Below are 24,004 nucleotides of genomic sequence, written 5' to 3' on the forward strand. Positions count from 1 at the left end.
ATACTGTATCAGTTAGTACCATACAAAGCAGTAACTTCCAATCATGCAGTGTGAGTGTATAAGGCTCTGCCATCACTTCAAGAAGGGACATAGCAAATGTATTATGAATCCTCCCTTCCCCCACTGCTTTGCTTAACCCTTTAACAGCCTCGTATTGCACAGGCTGCCACTCTGCAGGTTGATTTGTCTGACAAAATACTGAACATGCCCTAGCCACTCCCAAAACCCATCACTTAAGTGTTTCCCACTTGCATTCCTGCCACCAATCCCTCAGACCCCCTTTCACCCTCCCCCAAAATACAATCAATGCATCGGGAGAGACAAGGGGGTGGTGGAAAGGTCTAGCTCCTTTTCCAGATCTGTAGGACCTGGATCAAAAGGTTTATCATTGTCAATAAAATCATTGTCCGAGTTGTCCTGTTCCCGTGCTTGGTCCTGTGTTGTGAGGGTCGCTGCAGTCAGTGACAGAAGCTTTGGGGGCAGAGGAGGTGTGGACAGAATCGCCATCGCTGACAGTGTCTTGAGAAGAGCCGCGCTGTCGGTGGAATTTACAGCTTCCTCTGGTTTAGCACCGCTAGTAGAATTAGTCCACACTTGGCAAAGAGTAGTCAGAATTTGCCACCAAGATGTTAAATGCATTCCCGACACGGAGCTCCCCTCCACGGCAGCATCATACAATTGGCTGCTGTCTGTACACACTTTCATTCTTTCCAAGTCTCTAAAGTTTCTTGGCTGCTCACCTGTCTCGATGCATACAGGTGTTATCCTCGGGGTTTAGGTTGTCCGCCTGGTCCAGACAGCAAGACGATCGTTCAGCCAAGCCGTCTCCTCCGGAACGCAGCCCTCTTCCATGAGCTGGCTTTTTTCCGTCCTTATTCTTCCAAGGCTTCGTGACACCACCATAGGGGTCACCATTTGAGGAGATTGAGGCACGGACTCCCGGATCTGCCTAGAAGACCCTTTATGAGTCCATATACGTCTCCTCTGGGGAGGAAACCTGATTCCCCGTTACGGATTTCCCACTGCTCACCTCTCAACTCCGGAGGGATTTCTGGCCGGCTCCTGCTTCCTTTCAGCAGATCGTTCAAAGTTCTGTGGGATTCGCTGCATGTCGCTCAGATAGGCGATTCGAGAGCCCTTCACGTTAGATCCTTTAACGCATCACGTCGGGGTCACCAATTTGCAGCGAATGAAGAGACGGGACGCAGCCTGATGCAAGCAAATGTCAATTCATTGTACAGAAGCACGCGTTTTTATACACTTTCAGAAGCTGCGCGTTTTAAACTAATTGGTTCTTGAAGCTAAGCCTTGCATACTAGGCAATCCCTGATTGGTGGTTAACTACCAGCAATTAACCGCAAGGTGTTACCTTTCCTTGGCGCCATCCTTGGCGCCATCCGTCTCCCGCTCCCCTGTGCTCTGCAAACATGCCTCATCATGTTAATTGTTGTCTAGACAAGCTCGAGCACATTCCCCTCAGCTAACTGATTGCCACGCATGGTCCTAGTTTCCAGCCCGCTCCTGCAACTCTGAAAGAGATGAAAGCAGAATGACAAACTACCACTTCTGCTTTTGCTGCCCTGTCGGCAGAAGTTGAAGGCGCTAGAGCAAAAGACTCTGCTACTGCTATGACATTCTCGGGATCCTCGTTCCCAAAAGCCAAAAGAAAGGACAGGGATGCATGGTGTGTAGCAGCAGTGCGGCTAAAGCGCCAAGAGCCAAAGGAAATGAATCTGCCACCGCTTGAATCTCCCGGTCCATGTTGGAGAGAGAAATACCCGGAACGCACGCATAACGTCTCGACAGAGGACAGCTTCTATCCACCTCTGCCTCTGTCCACGCCTCCATCACCCCAATCGGCATCTGCAGAACGTCACTGTGGTTTGGAGAATGTACAGCTGCAAGATCTCATGAAAAAATTGGAGCAACTTGAGACATGGATGCTAGAATTGGCACAGCCTGCTCCTATAGCATTGCCACTATCTCCCTTCTCTATTAATCCTTTTTCACAGGGTGGAGGAGGGGAGAGTGGCTCTGGGGAGACATTAGCAGCGGGACCGTTACCACCGCTGGTTCCAATGGGAGGCATGGGGGGTAACTGTAATCCAACACGTCGATGGTGGGGAGTCATTTGGGATGCAATTATAGAGGGGCAATTTGGGCCGATGGCATTTGCTGTGATAGTAACACCACAGGGTAACGAGTGGGAACCTTTAGACTGGAAAGTAATCAAAGAAGCGGAATTAGCAGTAACACAATATGGGTTTAAATCTCCATATACTAACTCAATAATTCAGCATATTTTCACAGCAAATTTATTAACTCCATATGATGTGCGTATGGTTGCACAAGCTTTGTTAACGGCTTCTCAGCAGATACAGTTTTTTCAACGCTGGCAGGCAGCGAGTCATGCTGCTGCGGCCACGCCACGTCGGCAGGGGGATCCGCTGTTTGGAGTGAATGCCCAAATGCTTTACAGGTGCCCGCCCCTTCGCTAACCCTGAGTGGCAAGTGGGATTCCAACCCAAGGTGTTACGATTAATGCAGGAACTAGCTCTGAAAACGATTTTTGCCCTCCATCATGACAAAATAGCACCAGCATTTACGGGGATAGAACAGGGACCTATAGAATCTTACCCAAAATTTATAGACAGACTGCATGCCGCTCTCATGATTAATCCTGATCTGAATGAGGATATGAAAGCAAAGTTTCTTGATATGCTTGCTTATGATAATGCTAATGAGAGAACTAAGAAAGCTTTAAGCCTCCTGCCACGTGGGTCATCAGCTGTCCAGCTGTTGGAGGTGGCAGAAAGAATGATTGATTGATCAGGAAAAAACTGCCTTTATGGCTGCCGCGGTAGGAGCTGCAGTGAAGCCGCTTGTGCAAGGTAAAAATAATAACGGGAGGCAAGCTAGGAGATGTTTTAATTGTGGCAGGATGGGACATATTAAATCACAATGTCATGTTCCAGGCTCACAGCAAAAGAAATGGTGTGTGCAGTGTTGGGAAGATAATCATAACACCAGTGATTGTCGGAAAAAGGGGAACGAGACACGGAGCACGTCTCGCCCTTGTGGTACGACACAAGTCCAGGGTCTTGGACCGCTGCTCCACTGCCACCTCCGGAAGCACCAGAGTGGACCTGACAAGAGCAGTAGCTATTACTCTTACCGACACCACAGTTCAACTGGTTGATTCAAATCTTGTGGGACCTTTGGGACATGGTGTGAGTGCCTTATTAATCGGATGTTCTTCAGTATCTAGGAAAGGTATTTTTGTAGTCCCAGGACCTATTGAAGGACAGATTAAAATAATGGTTTACACACTAACTCCCCCTATAACTATTAAGGAGGGATCAAAAATTGCTCAATTAATTCCTTTTGAAGCAGAAGTGCCTAACGCAGAACAAAAGACAAGGGCTGTAGAAGGTATTGGATCCACCGGTCAGCCTGGTGTTTTGCTAGCCATGCACATCAGTCGGGGAAAACCGGAGGAAGAAACATAACTGAGACACCCTAGTGGACAAGTGTGCAAATTGCAGATGATTATAGACAGTGGAGGTGATGTAACGATTGTACCTTTTCTTAAGTGGTCTAGGCGGTGGCCTCTAATGCCAGCGGGTACCGGCATTGTAGGGGTTGGTGGGACTCAAGCTACCTTTATCAGTAGAGACATAACTGCATTTATGTTCTCTGATGGTAGGGTAGTAACTACATGTCCCTACATAATGCACCTGCCTGTGGCACTAATTGGAAGAGATCAGCTGAAAAACTGATGATCCAATTTGGATTGATCAGTGGCCGCTAAAGCAAGACCGGCTGCAGATTGTCAATAATTTGGTGCAGGAACAATTAGATGCTGGGCACATCGTGCCTTCAACTAGTCCATGGAACACCCCAGTTTTTACAATCCCAAAGAAGTCTGGGAAATGGCAGCTGTTACATGACTACGAGCAACCAGTGCCGTTATGTGTGATATGGGCGCCTTACAACGCGGGCTACCCTCTCCGGTTATGCTACCGGAGGATTGGGATTTGGTGATTATCGATTCAAAAGACTGTTTCTTTACAATTCCTTTACATCCACAGGATGCTGAAAGGTTTGCTTTTACAGTGCCATCGATAAATAAAGCAGAGCCAGCGAAAAGATATCACTGGGTGGTGTTGCCGCAGGGAATGAAAAACTCACCTACGACGTGCCAATTGTTTGTTGCCTGGGCTTTAGAACCCATTTGTAAGCAGTATCCTCATTTACTTATCTAGCCTTACATGGATGATATTTCGGTTGCAGGAAAACAGCTGGATTCTGAGCTGTTTTCTCAGCTGAATTTTGTGTCAGCTCACGCATAGTCTTGGAAAAAGGGGGTTGAAGATAGCCCCAGAGAAAATTCAGAAGAAAGGGAGGTGGTTGTACCTGGGCTGGATCATTACAAATGGAATGATTCGACCTCAGAAAGGGAAAATTAACACAGCAATAGAAACATTGTCTGATGTGCAAAAATGAACGGGAGATGTCCAGTGGGTTCGTAATATCTGCGGAATTACGAACGATGATCTGAAACCATTGATGCCGCTCCTGGGAACATCTGCACAGGCTCAGGAGCGCCGCCAATTGAATGAGGATCAGCAACAGGCGTTGCAGGTGATCGCTAATAAGATGGTAACAACTTATGCTCACAGTCGACCAGACAACCAAGCTCTTTCGTTGATGATAATTAACTCAGGAGGTGAGCGAGAACACCCATTAGGGATTATTATTATCCAGCTGGGAGAAGGGAAACTGCATTTACGAATTTTGAAATGGGTTTTTCTCCCTTTCCAGCCCAGGAAGACAGTGGTTACACACCCTGAATTGTTTTCACAGCTTATTATCAAAGGGAGGCAGCGAATTGCAGATATCTCAGGCCTCGAGCCGACTATTACATATGTACCTGTGTCTCAACTTTATTTGGACTGGCCGTTGTCTGCTTCAACAGAATTTCAAATAGCAGCTGCTGATTTTTTGGGAACTCTCACTAACACTTACCCTTCGGACAAACTTTTGCCGTTGTGATCTCATCAGCGCATTGAACATTTGCCTTTGCGATCGGAGGTTCCTTTAAAAGGGATAACTGTTTTTACTGATGCTGGGTGAAAATCTCAGAAAGCTGCAGTCACCTGGAAAGTAGGAGAAACCTGGGAACATAAACTGCTCCCTGGGGTGACCGGAGACTCTTTACAGACTTTAGAACTCCGAGCTGTTACTTGGGCATTTCAGCACTGGTTTCGAGAACCCGTTAATGTAGTATCAGACTCATTATATGTTGTGGGCACGGTACAGCGTTTGGAACATAGTATGGTGAAACCTGTGTGAAATCCTGTATTGTTTACTCTGTTGTTACAATTGTTAACGCTTTTGAACCAGCATCGGGATGAATATTTTATTGTGCATATTCGCAGTCATCAGAAATACGGAGGTCTCGCGTTAGGTAACGCTCGGGCTGAGCAGCTTGTCGCTCCAGCCTGGACAGGTCCTGTTGTTAAAACCTTTGAACAAGCTAGGTTATCACATGAGTTTTTTCACCAGTCAGCAAAAGTGTTGGCCAGGCAATTTCACATTCCTGTGGCTGATGCTAGGGAAATTGTACAGTCCTGTCCTGATTGTCAGAAGGCAGGAGCTGGCCTTGGTTTGGGGGTGAACCCTCGGGGACTCCGACCCCTACAATTTTGGCAGATGGATGTAACTCGTACCCCAGAGTTTGGCAGGCTTAAATATGGGCATGTTTCAATTGATACCTTTTCCCTAGCGCTCTGAGCAACGGCGCAAGCTGGTGAAACAGCACGGCATGTAATTAAACATGTGCATGCTGCCATTATGGCACTTGGAGTGCCTGCACAAATCAAACCTGATAATGGCCCGGCCTACACTTCTTGGAACTACTCTTTTTTGCCAGCTTTGGGGTATATGTCATATCGCAGGCATACCACACTTTCCCACGGGACAGGCCATTGTGGAATGAGTACATCAAACACTGAAAGCGCTTTTGCAAAAACAAAAAGGGGAGAGGTACTGGGTCCGGCAGAGCATCTTGTAAAAGCGATATACGTATTGAACTATTTATGGTTTACAGGTGACAGAAATGAACCGCCAGTAATAATGCATAGTTTGTGTTTGAGATCTGGGGTAAACCAGTGTGGAAATAGTGTTTTTGGCCAATACCGAGATGTCGCTACAGGAGAATGGAAAGGACCTGCGGAACTAAAAATGACGGGGCAAGGAAATGCTTGCGTTTTTACAGATACCGGTGTTAGATGGATTCCGAGACGCTGGGTGAGGCCCTGGCAAGGAGATCTTAAGAATAAAGAAGTACAGGATCCGGCTGAAGTAGAGGATCCGGCTGAAGTAGAGGATCAGGTTTGATTTCTTATGTTTTACAGGGCATGGGTCAATATCAATGGTAGCCTTATGTCCTGAGGCACTTCAACGACACCAGCATCGACTGAACTTGGTCTTGACCCCATGTGAACGCAGCTGCCCAGCTCAGAACAGGTCAAGAAAAACGACACAGCTTGTAGAGAGCGTGGTCTGAACTGTCAGCCTTGGGTTTTCATACATTGCACGTGGTGTGACAAGAAGACTTGGAGAGTCGCACGTGCATGTGATCGAGATAGTGTGCTTAAATGTCACTCATGTAATGATCGGGTTGTGTTTTGTTCTGAAGCGAGCGAGTTGTCTGACTTTCTAGGTGTGTTAGCATATTGGTAATGTGCTGTTAATATGGAAAGACAAGCGTGAATACTTTGAGAATAACAGTAGTTTTCTTGAGGTTTTAAGCTACATTAAGGACCTTGGGTGAAGGGTTTTTAGCAGAAATTAGTTTCCGGCTTTTAAGACGCTTAGCTTTGCAGTGTCTTAATCAGAATAATAAGATAGTTGACAGGATTTGTAGAATTAGAATAAACGTTCCTCGAAGCTTGCAGGTGCATTGGAGCGGCTGGGAAAAGGAGGTAAAATGATGGCAACACCTCAGACGTAGAGCACAGCTATGTTGATTTGTTTTCCACCAGGTAGTGAGGGGATTTTTGACGTTTTACCCAGAACGAATATTTGGGTAACATGGGCAAATTCAGCTGGGGTAACAGATTTTTGTCTGAGCTTGCAACAAGCAGATAACCCTTTTTGAACCTGTGTGATTGGTATGCCTTTGCAGGAGAATGAAACCGACTTTGATGGGTATTGGAATCCACGGAGCGTAAACCTGGCTAACAGAGAAAGCGGTTCTTGTTTAAGCCCGAACAGCAGATATGTTTGGCCCTCTATGCGTGGCGCAGCTTGGCAGAAAGCGGTCATTGAAAATTTAAATCAATTACATCAGTTACCTTTACAGGAGTTAGACTTACTGGCTAGCATTGTGCCTGTCCAATATGATAATGTTACTGCAACCGCAATGCCAGGTTGTAAAAGCATGTCACCGCAGCTCCAACCAGTGAATGGTACAGGAGTGATCTGGTTTGATAAACCGCGGCATAGTTGGTTTACAAGGCAAGGGGAGCAGGGCCGGTATGTACGTTATCTAAATGTCACAGGGCATTCCCTTTGGAGTGACTTGAGAGCCGGAAGGTTACATGTAAGCACCACAGGGGGTTTTAAACTTCCTCCAGGAGTGTTTCTGGTTTGGGGAGACAGAGCATGGCCCCGTATTCCCATGCGACCTGTTGGTGTGCCTTGTTACCTTGGACGGTTAACGTTGTTTGCTCCTCACGTGAAAGATTTATTCAATGTCAGTAGGGATCATGGGAGACCTATTTGAACTTTTGATGATACATGTAACGACAATGTACAGCTGCCATCAGTAGCACTGCTATAGCCACATCTATTTTTCTTCCAGGAGGAATGGCAGCCATGAATGCAAAAAATATACGTAGATTAGCATGCTGGGGTCAGAAACAATTTAATTTGACTTCATGAATGGTAAGTGAGCTACTTACTGATGTAGAGGGTGTTAGACATACTACTTTGAAGAATCGAGCTGCCATAGATTTTTTATTGTTAGCACACGGACATGGCTGTGAAGATTTTGAAAGGGATGTGTTGTTCCAATTTGTCTGATCACTCAAAAAGCATAACTCAGCAATTAGCAACACTGCACGAGAATATGAAGCATGTTACTGAAGGACATGATCCTTTTTCTGACCGGCTCAATAGCCTCGGGCTAAGGGGATGGTTGCAGATTGTAGTTAAAGGAGCATTGGTAGTGGTAATAGTGTTCTTGATTTTGATATTGTTACTTCCTTGTTTGTTTCAATGTTTGCAACGCATAATGAATGGGTTAATTAAACAGATGTCCAGAATGGGGTCTGGATTGCTCAAAAACAAAAAGGGGGATTTCTGGAGTGGCTGGAAGAAAACGGGCATATTATGAGCAACCCAGACCGAATAACTTGGTTGTAATAACAGGCCGCAGCTCTAACAAGCTGCAGGTGTTGTGAAGGACATGTGCAAGGCCAAGGGAGACAAAGAAACTGTGTATTCACAGAGAGATAAGGGAGCTGGACAGAAAGATGATAAAAACAGGATGCCTGCACAAGGGGGGAGCAGCGTGTTGGCACCGCCCTGGGACCAACAACTTGGGAGGTGGGAGCGTGTGAACGAGTAGTTTTAACCGATCACCTTTTACATAACAAAGCGTGCGTAGTGTGTGCATTTTTAGCTGTAGAGTATAAATTGGTGTGAGTCTATTAATAACGTGGCACTAACTTGATCACATTGGTCATATAAGTTGTGCCTGAGCCTACTGCGTCAACGACTACCATCTTCTCAATTCCCCAGGGAGTTTCTTGGTGCTTCCTTTTAACCAATTCACACATAATTTCCTCTGTAAATGTTAGTTGATGCGAAGGAGTCACCCGCCATCCATGATTTGGGGTTGCTTCAGTATATTAGCCAATTAATTGTTTTCTGGTGGATCCTGTGGGCTCTTAGGTCCTAATTTCTGCCGTTTCTCTGGCAGGACTAGCAATATTTGACTTTCAGCTGCTTCTTTCCTTGCTTGATCTGCCACTTGCTGTCCTAGATGCACCGAGCTATCTCCAAGGTGCTGCACTTTACAATGCATAATTGCCAGCACCCTGGGTCAGCTGGTCACCTGAAATGATTGTGGGGTCTTTGCCTCATAATTTGACTGGGGATCCTTGAGAGGTTCAGAGTCCTCTTTCTTTCTTTCTTTCCAACAGCCCCATCGGCATGGTCTATTCCAAAGGCAAATTTCAAATATGTCCATACATTAAAAAAGCCTTGTCTGTTGATAATAATCCCAGTGCCCTTAGTGAGGCTGTGAGTTCTGCCTCTTGGGCCCACGGGTCAGATGAGAGGGCTTTGGCTTCTCTTCTCTCTCTGATAGTTACCACCACATGTCCTGCTCTTTGGCTCCCATTTCGCACAAAACTACTACCACCTACAAATAAGTCCCAGTCTCCATTTTCTGTTGGCGTGCCTTTTAATTCCACTCGGCTAGAATATACCTCTGCCATTGTCTTTAAACAATCATGAGTTGGTTCTTCTTTTCCACCGAGATCATGTCATTTTTGCCCAGGTGTCAGTTCCTGGGCCTCTTGCATCGGTAATACTGTAGCTGCCACCGTGCGCGGACAGGTTGGCCGTCCTTTACTGACACTGTCCAGCTGTTTGGAAAAGCTCCCCACGGCTCTGCTCCATGGTTCCAGGCTCTGGGCCAACACTCCTAAGGCAACGTGTCACCTTTCATGCACAAAGAGTTCCAGTGGGTTTTCTAGATTTGGGAGGCCTTGAGCTGGAGCACTCATTCCAGTCCGTTTCCATTCCGTAAATGCATCTCTGCACTCCTGAGTCCAGACAAGGAGGTTTCCCTTTCCTCCAACACCTTCGTATAGAAGTTTGGCAATGAGTCCCAAATTCATTATCCGTAAGTGACACCACCCGGCCATTCCCAGGGATGCTCTGAGCTCTTGTTTTCATTTGGGTTCTGGGATTTGACAAATGTCCCTTTTCCTCCAGCTCCAAGACTCTGCTGGCCCAGGCAAATTGTAAATCCCCAATTGGTTGCGTCTTCTGGGGTGGTCTCTGCCTTTTCCCAGGGTACTTTGTACCCTGCTAGCCCCCAAAGTTTAGGAGGTCCTTGTTATAGAATCTTCTTTACTACTGGTTGCTAGCAGTACGTCACCTACCTATTGCAGCAAGGCGACATTTTCCTACCTCTTTTGCCAGCTTTCCAACTCCCTGGCTAATTGACTTCCAAAGACTGTAGGGCTATTTTTAACTCCTTGCAGTCATACAGCCCTGCACAGCTGGGTTTCTCGACCAGTTTCAGGGCTTTCCCATTTGAAACCAACCGATTGGTGACTGGCCGCAGCCAGCACAAGGCAGAAGAACGCATCTTCACATCTCATACAGTAAACCATTCCTCATTCTCCTTCAGGGTGGTCAGGAGGGCATACGGGTGTGCTACTGCCTCATGGACATCTTGCACAGTTGCATTTATAGCTCGTGAATCTTGCACCAGTTTATATTCTTCTGAATTTGGCTTCCTGACAGGTAATACTGGAGTGTTATGTTCTGATTGGCATTCTCTTAGTAACCCAAAATCTGTGATTTGTTCAGTTAAGGACTCCAACCCTTTCCTGACTTGTAGTTTAACTGGGTACAGCTTTTGACTTGCTGCTCTGCCATTTGGCTTCCGCTGGATGATTACTGGTTCCCCTGCTTGGGGTTGCCCTGGTGTTCCTGAAGCCCATACAAGAGGTATTGCAGCATTTCTAACTGCTTCTGGTATCTGCTGTAGCTCGGCTTCCTTCTGCAACATAAAAACGTGGGCATCCCAATCTTTATTGTCAGGAATATGGTTCCTTTGAGGAAGCCCAGGTGGCACCTCAGGTAGATTTGGTTTCTGTCAACCAGCAACTGAATGCCAGCCCTGCAGTGCGTCACGGTCTGACCCAAGTTCATCCAGCTGGTCCATGAACAGGAAGCCCATCACAGTGGGGGTTCCAATCACCTGGCTACTCCCACACTCCCCTGGTACTTATTCCAGCAATCCTTTGCTCAGCCCCGTGAAGATACCATCAAAGAACCAGTGCATGGTTCTCACAGTGTTCCTGGATCACAGCATATGCAAACTGAAGCACATTTTCAGCAGCACCATGTCCTCCTGGAGGTCAGCCTCCCCTCCCCCACAGGCCTTCAGCGGCCTCAGCAGCACTGCAGCTAGCCAAGCCTTCTTCTGCCAGGGCTGCAGAGCCCAGCACTGCTTTTCTGGCCTTGCAGAGGGCAGGGCTTCCTCTGCTGGTGCGCTTAGATTGCCACCGCCACCCACTCCAGCGGGTCTCTGGTCTCCAGCACAGCACGGGCACACGCTGGGTCGGGGCCGCTTGGTACCAGCTTTGCCCGAGAGAAGCCTGAGCTTGGCCCCAGCGCTACGGCTGAGGTGCTGCAGCCCAAAAGCACACCGATGGCTTGGGCCTGGGGCTCAGGCAGGAGGAGCTGGACTTCCACATGCTGTCATCGTGCTGGATATGGATGGAGTAAATCATGATATTGATGAAATAAATCATGACGGGTGGTGGGACAGGCCACAGTGGTGCGGCAGGGGAAGGTGTGGGCTTTTCACGAGGGACAGGCCAGGAAGCTGAGGAGGGGATGCCCTCCGTGTGCAGGCACTTGTTGCACGTGCGGATCTCCTCTCCGGGGTGTGCAGCAGGTTGGGTGAGCCCTTGCAGGAGAGTGTCAGCGAGAGGCCGGTTAGTGTGCCATCCTGGTGGGAGACACAGCACCCGCACTCAGGGTACGGCAGCGGAGAAAGGCTTATCTAAGCAAGCCAAGGAAGTCTGCAAGTCCATGATCCCAGCTCTTATGGGGGACTTCATGACCCTGACGCTTTCTGGAAGGGGAGCACAGCAGGATACACCCTGTCCAGCTGGTGTCGGGGGTCTCTTGAGACAAATTCTTTGCACAGGTGTCAGGCCAACAAAGGTGACGCTCACCTGAATCTGGTCCTTGCCAAACAGGCAGTGCTGCTGAGGGGTGTGAAAACCAGTGTCAGCCCTGGCTGTAGTGCTCATAAAATAGGGGGAGAAGACTTTAGCCTCTTCAGGGGACTTGTAGCGGTAGTCCCATGGGCAGCAGCACTCAAGGACAGCAGAGCTGTGTACGGCTGGTCATTCAGGAAAGCATTTTCCAAGCAGAACTGTCCATACCGAGGAGCAGGAAATCAAGCAGACATGCCAAGAGAGATCCTTGGCTAAAGAAGGAATTCCTCAAGAATCTCCAGAGAGGAAAGGAAGCATCCTGGAGGTGGATGCAAGGGCTCAAAGAGGAATTTAGAAATAGGGATGTCTTCAGGGAAGCCAAAGCCTGCTTCGTATGGGGTCTTGCAAGATGTTCAAGGGCATCAAGAGGATCTGTCACTACTTGCAGAACAGTTTAAGAAATAAACTACGCCCCTGTGTGGCCACTGCTGAGCTTAGTAAGAGCAGGTCTAGATAAATCTGAACATCCTCCAGGTCGTCTTTGCCTTAGTCTTCCCCAGCATCGTGTCCCAAAGCTTTGTGCCTGAAGGCAGGACTCTGGAGGGAACCAGCCAAGTGTGGATGGGGATCGTGTCAGGAGTCATTTGACCAAATTCAATGCTTCCCACTCCAGGGAGGTGGAGGGGCGGCATCCCAGGGAGCTGTGTGAGCAGGCCGATGTCCCAGTGAGGCCATTCTCCATCCCCACTGGAAGGTCCTAGAGACTGGAGGAACTTCCTCTTGACTGGAAGCACCCATGAATCTCGTGATACCCAAGAAGGACAAATTGAAAGTCCTGCCCCTAAAGTGGACCGAGGCCCTGCGATGACACAGGGCAGGGACTGCCTGGCTGGGCCCTTGGTTTGCATTAGGCAAACTAGGAGCCACCAGGAAAGGTGACCAACAGCCTCCTGGGCTGTATGACCAGGAGCACAGCCACGGCAAGTCATTCCCCCCCTCTGCTTCCCACTTGTTTCACCACATCTAGAGTACTTGTCTAGCACTGGTGCTCCGCAATAGCAGAGAGACACTGGCACGCTGGAGCCATTTCAGTAAAGAATCACAGAGATGGTCAAGGCTGGAGCACGTGCCCTGTTAGGTCAGGCTGAGGGAGCTGGGCTGGTCCACCCTGGAGAATGGAGGGCTTTTGTGGGAGGATGTAAGAGCCTTGCGTTGCCTATGGCAAGGTTTCCAAGTACTCACTGTGGTACAAGGCAGGAGCACAGGAAGCAATGAACTGAAGCAAGAGCGCTGTCCTCCTTCTTCACCTTCAGCCTTCAGAGGTAGTGAGAAGAAAAGAAAAAACACCACAAAATGCAACTTAGAAGGTTCAGATTGGGTATGAGGAAAAAGCTGTGTCTGTCTGAGGGTTGCCCTCTGATGCCAGAGGTCACCCAGAGGGAGCCTGGGTCAGCCCATGGCTTTGTGCTTCAAGGAACAAGCAGGGATGAGGGGAGAGACATCAGTGATGGCACAGAAATGCGGGTGTGAGGGCTGGGTGGGAAAGCAAGGAAGAGTCCAACCCCCAGAGTGGAAAGAGGTGCCAGCATGGACAGAACCTTTTTCTTCTCCTATTGTACTGTCTTTGTCCTGCCCTGTGAGTTTTCCTCTGATCCTATGGCCAGAGAGCAGCTCTGCAGAGAAGGACCTTTGGGTGCCAGAGGACAAGCAGCTGAGCAGGAGCCATCGATGCACCCTCATGGCAAAGGCCAACGGCCCCCTGGGCTGCATTAGGAAAAGCATCGCTGGCCGATGGGGCAGGTGACCCTTCCCCTCCTCTCAGCACTGCTGAGGCCACATCTGGAGTGCCGTGTCCAGGGCTGGGCTTCCCAGAGCAAGGGAGTTGTTGACCTACTAAAGCAAGTTCTACAAAGGGCCACCAAGCTGGTGAAGTGACTGGGGCATCTGTCAAAGGAAGAAAGCGTGAGAGACATAGACAGTTCCATTTGCAGAAGAAAAGCCTTGTGAGGGTCACATTAATGTAGATAAAACTCCGTCTGAACCCAAGGAAATGATTTTGGACTCTGAGGGTGATCAATCACTGGAAATGATTGCCAGGAGCAGCTGTGGAATGTCCATCCCCGGAGATATTCCAAACGCACCTAGACAAGGTCTTGAACAACCTGCTCAAGCTGAGCTTGCCTCATCTGAGGATTGCACTGGATGATCTCCAGAGGTCTCTTCCAAACTCGATTCTCTGTCATTCTGGTATCATCAAAGAGTAAAGTAAAGACAGAAAGAAATGTAACACATATACCTTTGACCACAAAGATGGTGGGGTCCATAGAGAGAAAGCAAGCTGGAGCAGAGGAAATGTTTGAGGAGCAAGGAGCAACAGAGATGTTCTGTGCCATCACCCCCTCTTCACTATCGCCCCTATGTAGGAGGGGGCCTGGAAATCAGGACCATAAGTAACAATCAGTTAGCTGAAAGGAACGTGCTCCAGCTTGTAGGCCACAAACCCTGGGAGGATAAGGAGGGTGAATAGATAACAACCAACAGGATGAGTCTGGCCGAGAAAAGGTAAGGAGATGAAGAACAGATGGTGCCAAGGAGAAGTAACACTTTGTTGTTAATTGATGAGTGTAAAAACTTACTTAAAGTGTCCTTTGTTTGTAGTTAACCAAACAGGGATTGCCTGGTATGTAATGTTTAGTTTTAAGAACCAAACTGTTTAAAACGCGCAGCCTCTGATAACATATATAAACTCGTGCTTCTGCACAATAAGTCGGCATTTGCTAGCATCAAACAGCATCCTGTCTATCCATCGCAGCAAACTGGAGACCCCGACGTGATGGGTTTATGAACCGCCAGGCTGAGCGGCAGGCTGCAAGTCCCACAGAACGTTGAATGAGCTGCTGAAAGGAAGCAGGAACCGGCAAATGAAGTCCCTCTGGAACTGAGAGATGAGCTGTGGAAACATGGGAATCAAGTGTCTTCCCCTGTGAGGGATGTATATGGACTCATAAAGGGTCTTCTAGTCAGATCCGGGAGCCCATGCCTCAGTCTCCCCAAATGGTGACCCCTATGGTGGTGTTCCCAAGCCTTGGAAGAATAAGGACGGAACTGGTCGATAAAAAAGCCAGCTCGTGGAAGAGGGCTGCGTTCCAGAGGAGACGGCTTGGCTGAACGATCGTCTTGCTGTCTGGACCAGGCAGACAACCTAAACCCCGAGGATAACACCTGTATGCATTGAGACAGGTGAGCAGCCAAGAAACTTTAGAGACTTTAAAAGAAATGAAAGTGTTCAGCAGACAATTGTATGATGCTGCCGCAGAGGGGAACTCCGTGTCGGGAATGCATTTAACATCTTGGTGGCAAATTCTGACTACTCTTTGCAAAGTGTGGACTAATTCTACTAACGGTGCCAAACCAGAGGAGGCTGTAAATTCCACTGACAGCGAGACTCTTCTCAACACACCGTCAACGATGACGATTCTGTCCACACCTTCTCTGCCCCAAAAGCTTCCTCCTGTCACTGACTGCAGCGACCCTCACAACACAGGACCAAGCACGGGAACAGGACAACTCGAACAATGATGCCATTGACACTGATAAAGCTTTTGATCCAGGTCCTATAGATCTGGAAAAGGAATTAGACCTTCCCCCCCCACCCCCAACCGCCTCTCCCGATTTATTGACTGTACTTTCGGGGAGGGTGAAAGGGGGTCTGAGGGATTGGTGGCAGGAATGCAAGTGGGAGGTGCTTAAGCGAGGGGTTTTGGAAGTCACTAGGGCATGTTCAGTATTTTGTCAGACAAATCAACCTGCAGAGTGGCAGCCTGTGCAATACGAGGCTGTTAAAGCGTTAAGCAAAGCAGTGCGGGAAGGGAGGATTCATAATACATTTGCTATGTCCCTTCTTGAAGTGATGGCAGAGCCTTATACACTCACACTGCATGATTGGAAGTTACTGCTTTGTATGGTACTAACTGATACAGTATATGATGTGGTTATCTGATTTTTGTGAGCTGTGTGTAGTGGCCTTGACTGAAAACCTTAATTGGGGAATTGCTGTTAACTGTGAGCAGTTGGCTGGAGAAAGTAGTTGTGCCGATTCTGTGACCCAGGCAAGGTATCCCAGGGACAACTGTTTGCAGATGAAGGAATGGCTATTAAGGCAGTCAGGGTGCGGGAGTCTGGGCGAGCCTCTAGCGAGTCATTCGCCACAGTCTTGCAGGGTCCTAAAGAGTCATGTACTAACTTGATTGATCGGCTTCAGAATATTTTGCAGCAAGTGGAACATCAGGAAGCTCAAGGGTTGCTTTTTTAAACAACCAGCTATGATAATGCCAATGAAAATTGTAAATGGCAGCTTTCACAATCACAACGCCAACATGTGTCAGAATGATTATAACGCAGAACTCACAGCTGACTGTAACTCTCAGGTTGTGCTCTGGAATGCAGCATAACACATTTTTGCTTCTCTAATCTCTTCTGTAAGAATAGTACACGCTCTTAACTTGCTTAGTAAATTAGGCTGCTAGCTTGCTAATCAAAGTAATACCACAAATACTATATCTTTTTTCTTTTTTTTTTTTTTGGCTTCTTAACAGATGTTGATTCTCTCCGTCATATCTTGTTACAGAACCGAGTTGCTATTAACTTTTATTATTAAAACAGGGACACGAGTGTGAAGACTTTGATAGGATGTGCTATGTGAATCTGAGTGACCACTCTGAATCAATCCACTAAAGCATACAATACTTAAAAGCCTTAAACAAAAATCTGCAGCAGAGCCAGGGGCGGAATGCCGTTGGTCTCTTCTCGTGGCTGGGAAACTTTGGGCCATGATTCAAAAGTATTACAGGATTTATTATCATTATCTTTAACCACCTTAGTGATGTTTGCCTTATGTCTCCCATGCCTTTTTTCCTGTATTCAGTGTTTAGTTGATTGTAACATAAATCAGGTCATGGTCACCCAGCTACACACAACCTTTGCCTTGTCGCAATTAACAAGCAAAAAAGAGGAGGATAGAGAATGTCTGGAGAGAGATATAGGAGAGGAAAATGAGAATGTTTGACCTAACAAGAGATGAGAGAACAGCTGGGTACTGTGAAGGAGAGTAGGAAAGATGAACATGGTTATCTAGTGATAAATAGGTGTCTGCATGCATGTAGTGATATACAGCTATGTAACTGCTGAATGATTCCTGCCCTGAGCCTGGTGGTGCATGCAGCTGCGGTTTGTGTCCAGGCTCAGAGATGTAAATAAGGGCTTCTCTGTTATGGGAAAGTGTCTCTGGTTACATAAAAAAAAGAGGGAATGAAGGGAATGACCCCAGAGGCACGTTCAGAGAAAGCATGCTATGTTTTGAACTTTTTGACTGAACCAGTCCTTCTTTGGTGTGCCCTTCCTTGAAACTGACTTGCGGACATTGTTGCAAAAAAGTGAATGTATGTGGGGAATGAAGAATCTTACTGAAAGCCTTGATATTTGGGACAATTGATTACCTTTGTGTAATGTTAATCCAAAAGAAGTTGATATTGTTTGCACTTGGAATGTCGATAGTTGTCTTTCTGTAGATGCTAATGTAGTAGGAGGCTATGATGGGAATGTATTGCAGCGGTTCTTCTCTTATCCAGAGTAACAGCAGGGAAAGCATCAAAGAGTTAAATCACCTTGTTTGGTAGGCAGTTCAGAATCTGAGTCAAATTTGCCACTATGACATACAAAACAGAGCAACTATTGGCTTTTTGTTGTTGGCTCAAGGACATGGCTGTGAGGATTTTGATGGTATGTGCTGAATGGATTTTAGGCGCCCCACTGCAGCAACATGTTATCAAAATCTGAGAAAATGTCAGCCTTTTTTGGCACCCATTCACTCAGTTGGCAGTATTGTTTGTTTGCTGTTGCCTTGGTTGCCGTCCTGTTTGCAAGGGCCCCGCAAAACACGGCAAACCTGGTACTAGCTGTTCAAAAACAAAAAGGGGGAATTGTAGAATTGTACAGAACAGAGACAGTGGGTTGTTTTGACATAGATAAAGTGCAGCTTTGGCCTTGCTTTGACAATGTGCAGCTGAAATCCTGCAGCAAAGAGTTAAATAACTTTGAGGGAGTATGAGAAGAAACTAGGATGAGACAGAACAAAGGAGGAATGTGATGTCACCTGTAGAAGATAAGGAATCAGCACGAACAGTAGAGAGTAGCCTGTAGTGAACATCGTTAAGGAATGTGTTGTATGAATTTGTCTGATCACTCAAAAAGCATAGCTCAGAAATTAGCAGCACTGCGCAAGAATATGAAGCATGTTACTGAAGGACATGATCCTTTTTCTGACTGGCTTTCAAGCCTTGGGTTAGGGGGCTGGTTACAAACCATAATCAAAGGAGCATTGATGGTATTGACAGTATTGTTGGTTGTAGTATTATGTGTTCCTTGTTTGTTTCAACGCTTACAAGGAGTGATGAGTAACTTGATCGAATGCATGTTTAAAACAAACGGGATTTGGATTGCTCAAAAACAAGAAGGGGGAGATGTAGGAGGGGGCCTGGAAATCAGGACCATAAGTAACAATCAGTTAGCTGAAAGGAACGTGCTCCAGCTTGTAGGCCACAAACCCTGGGAGGATAAGGAGGGTGAATAGATAACAACCAACAGGATGAGTCTGGCCGAGAAAAGGTAAGGAGATGAGGAACAGATGGAGCCAAGGGGAAGTAACACTTTGTTGTTAATTGATGAGTGTAAAAACTTACTTAAAGTGTCCTTTGTTTGTAGTTAACCAAACAGGGATTGCCTGGTATGTAATGCTTAGCTTAAGGAACCAATCTGTTTAAAGCACGCGGCCTCTGGTAACATATATAAACTCATGCTTGTATACAATAAATCAACATTTGCTTGCATCAAGCAGTTTCCTGTCTCTCCATCGCAGCACCCTTGCACCTCTCAGGGTGTTGGTGTGTAGATGAATTGGGAACAATGGAGTAATTTGGCCCTTGGAGAAACTGTCAGGGGAATGGTCTTTATGTTTCAGTCCTGGTTTCTCACAGTCCATGTATTTTTTAATTGGCAATAAATTAAATTGAATTTTAATACGACACATTTTGGCCATGACCCATGAACATTGCTGGTATAATTTCTGCTTTTTTCCTGTTGAGTCAGGGGAGCGGATGAGCAGCTGTGGGGCTGGCTGGGTGCTGGCTGTGTTTAACCCTCCACAGGACCACATCAGGACTGCTGAGCCCACAGTGGGGCTCCCCCGCACAACAAAGACCCTGACAGACCGGAGCAAGTCCTGCAGAAGCCAGAAGGATGGTTGGGACCTGGATCATGTTATGGACAAGGAGAGGCTGAGAAACTGGGGTTTATTTGAGATAACATCTAGAGTGAAAGACTGGAGCGCTGGACCCAGGTCAGTTGGTGGGAACTCAGTCAGTGGTTTACTTCACTATTTCTCAAAGCAAAGCCGTGAGGACATGATCTGGCTGGAGGTGTCTGACCACAGCCTTGGCTGAGTGGCCAACTGTGGCAAGAGCTATGGGACTTGTGTGTAACCAGTGACAGTAGGAAAGTGGCTCCATTTACATTTAGAGTTGCAATGGAGTTGGGTATCACTGAGCCACTAAGGATGACAGAGCTGACCATGCAGCAAATGTTCCTCGTAGCGACTGGGGTGTACAACAAGCAAAGGAAACGACTGATGCTTAGGACATCTTGGGGCACCTGGGGCAGCTTCCCCTGGGTATCCAGGGAACATGGCACCGAGCAGAGCCCTGTGTCCCACCCGATTACTGCCTTGCTTCCTTCACCGTGACCCAAGGAATTGCACCAGGACACCCTGCCGTGTGCCTCCACCCTGTTATTTGCCCCAACTTTGCACACTCACACAGCTGAGCTCTACACTGGTGCTTTACTCTCCTCGGAAGTTGATAGATGTCTCCACTACACAAGCCCCTTAAATTACAGAGGTGTGACACAGGAGTCCAGCTGCACCATCCTGGATGCAAACATACAAAAGCCTCTGGGTCAGGCAGGCTGGGTTCATTCCGTTGAGGAAGTGGAGTGCATGCAAACATTCCAGGAGAAACACAGTTGTGACATTAAAAGCGCTAAATGCACAGGATGTTCCAGAGATGACCAGGAAATGCCTTGTGAGGAGATTCGGGCAGTTCAGTGCTGCTGAGAGACACCTGACTGCATCAGCTTCTTCAGTGCGTCCTTCAGCTCCTGGTTCCTCATGCTGTAGATGAGGGGGTTCAGTGCTGGAGGCACCACTGAGTACAGAACTGACGCCACCAGGTCCAGGGATGGGGAGGAGATGGAGGGGGGCTTCAGGTGGGCAAACATGGCAGTGCTGAGAAAGGGAGACCACGGCCAGGTGAGGGAGGCACGTGGAAAAGGCTTTGTGCCGTCCCTGCTCAGAGGGGATCCTCAGCACAGCCCTGAAGACCTGAACGTAGGACAGAACAATGAAAACAAACAAACAAAAGCTACACAAGCACCACACAGAAGCAGCCCCACTTCCCTGAGGTAGGTGTGCGAGGAGGAGAGCTTGAGGATCTGTGGGATTTCACAGAAGACCTGTCCCAGGGCATTGCCTTGGCAGAGCGGCAGTGACAGTGTATTGGCCGTGTGCAGCGCAGCACAGAGAAACCCACTGGCCCAGGCAGCTGCTGCCATGTGGACACAAGCTCTGCTGCCCAGCAGGGTCCCGTAGTGCAGGGGCTGGCAGATGGCCACGGAGCGGTCATAGGCCATGACGGTGAGGAGAGAACACTCCGCTGAAAGGAAAAAGACAATCAGGAAGAGCTGTGCAGCACATCCTGAGTAGGAGATGTCCCTGGTGTCCCAGAGGGAGTTGGCCATGGCTTTGGGGAGAGTGGTGGAGATGGAGCCCAGGTCGAGGAGGGAGAGGTTGAGGAGGAAGAAGTACATGGGGGTGTGCAGGTGGTGGTCACATACTACAGCAGTGATGATGAGGCCATTGGCCATGAGGGCAGCCAGGTAGATGCCCAGGGAGAGCCAGAAGTGCAAGAGCTGCAGCTCCCGCGTGTCTGCCAATGCCAGGAGGAGGAACTGGGTGATGGAGCTGCTGTTGGACATCTGCTGCCTCTGGGCATATGGTGCTGTCACAGGAGAAAAAGACAGCGATAATTTAGGGGAGACTTCTGCAAGCAAAATCAAAGCCATTTCCCACAGACCATCCCCCCGTCACACACAGACATCCCTCTCTTTTCTCGGAGACCTTCCTGCAGCTGTGTGGCTGCAGCCCTGCTTGGTGCTGGCCGTGTGGGTGATGAAGAGCAGGGCATCTGCCCACGGGCTCTTGACCAGCCAGCCCCACTCTGCAGCAGTGGGTGGGGGCAGGGACCAGTCCTGGTGTTTAACTTTGTCCTCTGAAACCAGTGCCAACGCAGAAGGGCTGGTCAGCGTCTGCAGCGCCAGTGCTAAGGAACGGGAAGGGTGAAGGCATTGTAAGAGAGCTTTAGTTTTTTTCACAGCTCCCCCCCATCTCTCCTGTTGAGTATTTTCAGATGTCAGAAAAGCAGAGCATTTTTGCTGCCCTCCGGTGGAACAGAGTGAGGTCTGTGAGGCAAGAGGATTGCCTGTGGGTGAGTGCCCAGTGAGGGGAGGTGGTCTGTCCTTCTGGTTCCCAGGCAACCTGGTACCAAGTGTCCCCGAGCCCGGGGGTGCAAAGGCTTTGCTTCAGAGCAGAGACATGGCCTGGGCAAAGGAGAGCTGAGTCTTGAGCCCTCGGACTGTGCAATGAAGTGCTGAAATGGGCTCTGCAGGGCTTACTGAAGCTCTGGGGACATCCTCCCTGCCCCTGCCTGCAGAACCACCAGACACACACATGCACACACACTCTTTTAGGAGTACTTGGATCCTTTGCTGCAGTCTTCCTGGTGTCCTCTCTAGTAATGCGTTAACAAAAGTTGATACTCCTGCACAAAACTTTTTCTAGTAAGAGAATTGCCACAGCTGGAAATAAGTGTGTCCCCCCAGGTGAGGCAAGGCCCATGAGGGATTGCCTCATCCTGCTGCCCAGCAGGTTCCCCTGCAGCCCCAGGGACAGCTGGAGGGAGCCCAGAGGGGCAGAGGAGGGAGGCAGGGAGAGCTCAAAAGCAGCCCTTGGTGGGAGGCTGCTGAGAGCTCCCTGCTGGAGAAATCTGCAGAGCCCTGGAGCAGGTAAGTGTGTGGCTGCAGGGCAATGCCTCTGCAGTTGCCAGCCGGGTCTGCAGCAGCTGGGGCCCCCCCAGCCTGTGGGACCGTGTGGGAGCCTTGTGCTGTGGAGGAGGCCAGTGTGCTGCAGAGCAGGGCTTCCCTGCTGCAGCGTGGGAGGGCCAGGGCATGTGGGCTGCCTTGTGCCAGGGCCGGCTGCAGGGCTGTGAAGGTGGCTGTGCAGGCAGGGGTGCCCAGGGCTGTCCTTGCCAGCAGGGTCCCTGCAGCCCAGGGGGCTGTGTGCTGGGGCAGGGGCTCTGCCGCCTGCCAGGGGCAGCTCTCAGCCTGCCGGGGGGCTCCCGTGCGGCTGCGGGGAGAATCTGTAGGTGGAAGGAGCGAACCCTGTCAGGGCAATGTTCTCGTGCTGTTGCGTGGGTGCTGCACTGGTCAGGGCTGCTCGCAGCTTCTGCTCATGCCCACCTCATTTCCAAGGCGACTTCTCATGAGCACATTCATGGCAGGGGTTTTCTGCTGGAGTCTCTTCTTGCCTGAATCTCTGCTTCCATTTTTATCTTGCTCATCTTGGTAGGAATGGAATCTGAACTGTGTAGGTCAGAGCAGGGGCAGAGACTCTCAGAGCATCACAGTGATGTTTATGAGGAAGGTCAGCAAGTGCCTTCCCTCTGCAGCAGCATCCAGATCAAAGCAGCATCAGCTCTCCTTTTCCCTCAGGCTCTGGGGGAGCTGTTCTTTCAGGCCTGCAGGCAGAGAGCGGCTGCAGGGCAGAGCTGGGCACACAGGGGCTGAGCTGGGCTCTGTGAGCGCTGGCAGGGAAGAGCCGTGGGGCCAGAGAAAGAGCTGCTGGCAGGGACAGCTGCAGGCGTTGAGCGTGGCTGTCCTGCATTGCTCTGGTCTGGGAGGTGCTGTGCAGGGCTTGAGAAGGGAAAGGCATTCCAGTGTGCCCATCTGTCTCTCTCCTGGCTTTGCTCAGATGATTTTGGGATAACTGACCGGCTCGGTTGGAATGGGAGTTTTAGCTGCAGGCTCAGGCACAGACCCTGTGAGTCCTCCTGTGCCAACGTGAGCACAGCAAGGAGGCGTCCCATGTTTCCTCCAATCTGTGAAGCTGTGGGCAATGCAGTGTGTGATGCTGGGGAAGGAGCTGGCTCTCCTTTAACAATTACCATAATCAGGACCCTTGGTCACCTTCTTGGGGTGTCCACCCAAGCTGCACGCTGCTTCCAGGGCACACTGTGACCATGGGTGTCCCTGGCTAGAAAGGGGGGTGCTGAGACTTTGAGAAAGGGCGAGCCATTCTGTGCTCTGTAGTGGATCCCTCTGCTCTTCAGCAGTGTCTGCTTGCTTTTTAGGGTAACAAAGTGTCCTGGTTGTGGCTGGGATAGAGTTAATTTTCATCTAAGTGGGAAGGACTTTTGAGAACAATTTTGAAAATGCACTGATATTTTTGGTTGTTTATAGGTGATGCAACATGTTCATGCTCAGTATATGAACTTGGTGGGGTTTGCTGGGGTCTGCCAGTCGATGCTGGGGACTGGCTGGGCATCAGTCAGTGGGTGATGAGCAGCTGTATTGTGTATCACTGTCTTCCCTGCTTCCTTTCTTCCTTTCTTCCTTTCTTTCTTTCTTCATTTCTTTCTCTCTTTCTCTCTTTGCTTCTTTCCTTCCTCCTTGTTTCTTTCCTTCTTTGTTTCTTTCTTCCATTCTTCCCTCCTTCCTTCCTTCCCTCCTTCCCTCCTTCCCTCCTTCCCTCCTTCCCTCCTTCCCTCCTTCCCTCCTTCCCTCCTTCCCTCCTTCCTTCCTTCCCTCCTTCCCTCCTTCCCTCCTTCCTTCCTTCCCTCCTTCCTTCCTTCCCTCCTTCC

The sequence above is a fragment of the Falco peregrinus genome, unplaced genomic scaffold, assembly GCF_023634155.1.
Source record: "Falco peregrinus isolate bFalPer1 unplaced genomic scaffold, bFalPer1.pri scaffold_40, whole genome shotgun sequence".
Taxonomy (NCBI): Eukaryota; Metazoa; Chordata; class Aves; order Falconiformes; family Falconidae; genus Falco; species Falco peregrinus.